Source organism: Crocodylus porosus, unplaced genomic scaffold, assembly GCF_001723895.1.
Source record: "Crocodylus porosus isolate Cpor-Errol unplaced genomic scaffold, CroPor_comp1, whole genome shotgun sequence".
NCBI lineage: Eukaryota > Metazoa > Chordata > Crocodylia > Crocodylidae > Crocodylus > Crocodylus porosus.
The window spans coordinates 454,656-459,676 of NW_017728900.1; the positions used below are offsets into that span (position 1 = coordinate 454,656).

Here is a 5,021-nt window from a genome sequence, read left to right on the forward strand (position 1 = left end):
TGTGTGGGCACGTCCCACCTACCCAGTCAGTGTGAACAGGGAGATTGGGGTATATGTTGGGGCCTGTTTGGAGCATCTCATAATTTCATAGATGTTAGGGTCAGAATGGACCTATTAGATCATCGAGTCCCCTGCCCTGTGCAGGAAAGAGAGCTGGGGTCAGATGACCCCAGCCAAGTGTTTGTCCAATCTCCTTTTAAACACCTCCAAGGAAGGGGACAGCACGACCTCCCTTGGAAGCCTATTCCATATTTTAGCAACCCTCGCTGTAAAGAATTTTTTCCTGATGTCCAATCTGAATTTGGTCTCTTCCAGTTTGTGGCCATTGTTTCTAGTTACCTTTGTAAACATTGTATCCCCTATTTCTTGCTCCCTCGGCCCCGGATGAGTTTGTAGGCGGCCACAAGATCACCTCTCAGCCTCCTCTTGCAGAGGCTGAAGAGGTTCAGGTCCCAAACAGGGTTTTTTCTGTAGGCCTTTAACCAGACGAGTGGCCCTCTCCTGAACCCTCTCCAGGCCATGCACATCCCTCCCGAAGTGCACCACCCAAAACTGGGCGCAGTACTCCAGCTGTGGCCTAACCAATGCCGCATAGAAGGGAAGTATCACCTCCTCTCGAACCCTGCCATCTTCTCCCATCCCTGGGAGGTCCCCTCTGACCCCTGTACCCAAGTGGTTATAGGGCAGCATCTGCCTCCCTGGCTCCCAGAGGTGGGGCTGCACCTCTCAACATCTGTGCAGTGCTGCATCAGGATGGGCACCTGCCTTTCTGCATGGGCACAGTTGCAAATCCAGGCAGCAGATGCCCCTGATGGGAAGAGTTGAGGTTGTCTATGTCCCTTCACCTGCTCCAGGTCTGGCTCTCAAGAGCCATCATCTTAATGTACCACATCTTGCATACACACAGTGACCTCTCTCCCCACTGAGACTGAGGCTGCCCAGCAAAGGCACAGAGTCCTCTAGGCTTGCCCTTGCCTGATGCTGGTGGGGTAGGAGCAGTGGCAGCACTGAGCCCAGTCTTTCCTTTCCTAGTGTGAGGGTGGAAATGGTTCCCACCTCCATCAAGCTAAGTTTGCTTTGCACCCAGGGAGGACCTGGCCTGGATCTGAGGTGTTGCCAGGGCTGGGGAGGTTGGCCCCAATCTAGACAGATGAGCTGCACTGGCTGGGGTTTTGCACTGGTGCAGGAAAGGGGCTTTATCTCCTGCTGCAAAACTGGGTGTTTCACTATTGTGACCTCCCAGGGGACTTTCTGGAGCTGGCTGACCCCCTGCAAGTCCTGCTTCTCATCCACTGACACAACAGCATAACCCCACTCACAGCCTAGTACGTACTGATGTGACCAACTGAGGTTGAGACCCAGTCTTTGCTAGTGCTGAGGTAGGGAGGAGGGACTGGGCTCATGGGCAGGGCAGGGCTAAGGAGGCAGCTGTAAGGGAAGTGCTTTAGCTCTTCTCTGCATCCACCGTGAGAGCAGTGAAAAGTGAGGCTGCTTTGCAGTGCCTCAGGGCTGTGCAGGCATCTGAGCTGAAGAGGAAGTGGAGCAGGTAGATGCACTGCGCCCAGGCAGTTGAAGCGGGGCAGCCACCCGAGGTAGTTGCAGTAGCACCAGACCCACAGCAGCATCAGCAAGCGCTCATCAAAGCTGCAAGCACCTGGCATGAGGAGGCTGCAGTCAGAGCCCACACTACAGGTACTGCGGCAGGTGGCATGTGGCTTTGCATCACCAACTGTTTCTGCAGTGTGGAGACACCAAGGAAGAGGAAGTCAGAACTGGCCAGGCTCTGGATGTCCGTGTATGAACCCCAGCGCTGCTGGTGCCACCCTGTCACCCACATGATGAAGCTGTTGGCTGGCGAGCCCACTGCTGCTGTGCCGATGAGGAAGGCTGTCCACCAGGCCTCTGGTATCCTGTAAGTCTTGTTGGTGCTCTGGTAGGATGAGGCATCCAATTGCTTCATCCTCCCTTCCTAGTGGCCTGGAGACAGACTGTAAAGAGAAGAGGCAGTGGAAGGAACTCAGGGTGATGACACCTGTCCATTACCCAGGGGAACCTGGGAAGAACCAGCCCCAGCTGCTTCAGAGGCAAGATGGCCTAATAGGCTGGCACTCAGGATACCTGGGTTCTGTTCCCACCTCTACAACCAACTGATGAGGAGGCCCTGGATACCCTCTTACACATATACCTATTTCTCTATCACTTTTGTAGAAGGTTACAGCTTCTCCGCTGTCCAGGTGCTTTTGGGCCTGAACATGTGACATGTTAATACTAGCGTAACTCACATTTTTATAGCAATGTGAATGGTACCGGGATTTGGAGCAGACTTTTTTTTTTTTTTTTTTAACATTTTATTAGAAAAACTGACACTATCGAGCAGACAGGTGGGTAGCTGCTGCTGTAGGCTCCTATCGCTGTCCCTTTCCACTAGATGGCAGGGAGGAGGTCTTCACCTGATTGCATCAAGCAAATGGCTACCCTGAGATAATGCAGATGCCCTCCCTGTACATTAGTGTGACTCACACCAGTGAAGTTTTGCTGCCTGATTTTTCCTGGGACAACTCTATACCAGACTCTAATAGCTTACATTGCTATTCCTCTCATGTCTATTCCTTACTTAAACTGGTGTAAATGTGGATTCACACCAGATTGAACACATCATGGGTTCAGACTCCCTCTGTGATGATAACTAGTAACTGCACTCCTACTTTTAGCTCCCTGCTAGCTGGAGGCTTGGTTCTGCCTTGAGAGATGAGGGTGACCCCAGCTCTCTGCAGCTGGCAGATCTTGGCATTGATCAGTGATTTTCACATTGCAGGAGCCTCCGACAGACAAATTCCCTCTTCATACTCTGGTGCCTAGTAGATGAGCAGCCCCAAAGGGATCCAGTTAGCCCTTGCAGTAGGAAATGGAGGAAGGTCGTGCGCCCAGCCCCTGAATGAACACTTGCTCAATGAGTTGCATTGCTAAGGGGGTGGGGCTGCCCATCAGTGCTGCATGGACAGCACCCGCCCCAGAGAGCTTGCTATCTAGGGACCAAGGAATGGGGAAACAGGAAGGCCGCAGTGGTGGGACATGCCTGAGGTGGTGGGCAGGCAGATAAAAACCACATTATTCCCCTTCCCCTGGGCCCCATGGCAGCCCCACAGTGCATAATATTGGCCATCACAGGGGTGGGCAATTATTTTGGGCAGAGGGCCGCTTACTGAGTTTTGGCAAGCCATTGAGGGCTGCATGACAGGCAGCCCAGGGCAGATAAATATTAATTAGGGGCCCCGCAGGCCAGATAGAATGGCCTGGTGGGCCACAACTGCCCTCAGGTCACATTTTGCCCACCCCTGGGCTATCATTTCTCACAGGCCATCATGGGTTGCCCTGTGCCCACATGATCCAACCTGGAGCCCTCTGACTCCTGAGGCACTTCCCAGCCCCATGTGGAGAAGGGGTCCTTCTCTTGGGTCTCAGGTATGGAAGCCAAGGGGTATCCAGGAACCCCCACAGAGGCCAGACACTCCTCTCAGACATACACCAGCTGTGCTTCTGTGGCAGCTAAGTTGGTAGGGACAGGGCAGAGGCAAGGCACTGAACCCAGCAGGTCCTGTGGGACTTCTGGCCACTGGAGGTGCCACATCCTGGAGCCAGATCCCAGCTGGGTGGTTCAGCCAGTCCTTGCTGTTGTGTGCACACTTGGAAGGAAACCCAATCCTCTTTGCAGTTGTTTGTCCATCTCCTTGTTCCACACCAGGAGCTGCAGTGCCTGCTGCCCCACACTGAGCCCTATTGGGAGGCCTGACCCCAGCTGTGTCAGAGCAAATAGGAGGGCATTTTGGTCATAGTATCAGACAATGCCTGCTTCTCCTTGTAGCTCTGGGCTCTCTGAGAGGGTGGGCAACAGCTAATGGGGCACAGCCTACTTCAGTCTGGCACAGTGGGGAGTTGATCTGGGTGAGCAGCTGAGGATGTGCATGTGTAGGGGGTCTCTGGAGAGCCCAGTTACCTAGCCCATGGGGACCTGACAAGTAGGGTCTCATTGGATGGGAGCTCAGCTTCATTTTATGGTTTTGGGGTGGGCCAGGGAGATGGCAAAGGCTAAGGACCAGCCAGCTTTGGCCAGTGACAAGAGTGGGTGTGCAATGGGTTTGGGGTCTGTGGTGCATGTGCATGTATGTCTAGCGTGTCAGGACTCTTAGGCTCTCTTCCTAGCCCTGGCACTGGCTGTGTAAGCTCCATGTTTCTGTCTCCCATTTGCAGAGCTATAGTAAGGTATTTCAGTGCCTAGGATAGAGATGTGGGCTGGGGAAGAACTATGTTGGCCAGTGGAGAGCAGGGAGAGGGGAGAGTAGGTAACAGGAGAGGAGTCATACCTGCCTGACTCTTTTCACTCAGGCAGCAGCTGGTGTTGCTGTGGCTACTGCTGTTGGGTGCCTGCTTGCCCACTCCAAGTTACGCTGCATCTCTGCACAACGCCTTCCCCTCCCCCTTCACTCAGTGTGAGTCTCAGTGCATGCCTACAATAGGACAACCCTGGTGCCACCGGAGGGAAGTTCCAGGGGTTCCCACCTTGGGACAGGCTGCCTTCCCAAGCTGGGAAGAGGCCCAAAGTGGGCACTGGCTAATAGAGAGCACTGGGTGGCTCTCCTGCCCCTCCTCCATTGTCTTATCCCCCTCCTTTGGACTGGTATTCAGCTCTGTCCGCTTCTAAATCCAGGCCACCCCAAGTTCCCCTGCTTTCTCAGCTCACCTTGCTCCTCTCAGAGGGAGGTGGGGAGGGAAGGGAGCAGCTCTCCTTGACCTGAGACTGCTGCACCAGTCCTGATTGCTCAGGGAGCTCCAGCATCCAGCATGCGTTCAAGCCAACCTGGTTCTCCCCATTCCTATGGAAAGAGAGCACCAAGGCTGGAGGTGCTGTGTTCTGGGCACATGCTATGGCCTCTCTGGCTGGATGGAAGATCTTGAGGTCCTGTTTGCCAGGACCTAGGCCTGCCTTCCCTTCCTTGAGGGCACAGGGCTGGGGACCTTCCTCC

At 54.3% G+C, this 5,021-nt stretch overlaps 1 protein-coding gene across 2 annotated transcripts in view; it reads right to left on the minus strand.

Moving 5' to 3' along the window:
- The window catches only part of CORO1B (coronin 1B), a 12,730-nt gene extending 7,914 nt beyond the window's left edge, over positions 1 to 4,816 (minus strand). The window contains exons 1-2 of one of the 2 annotated variants that reach the window (XM_019556649.1): positions 4,790 to 4,816; positions 3,334 to 3,340 (exon numbers count right to left, since the gene is read on the minus strand). The gene's annotated coding sequence lies outside the window, so the exon portion shown is untranslated. The remainder of the gene's footprint in view (positions 1 to 3,333; positions 3,341 to 4,789) is intronic. The other variant, XM_019556650.1, reaches the window with a different exon arrangement.
- Positions 4,817 to 5,021: the final 205 nt, after the last annotated feature.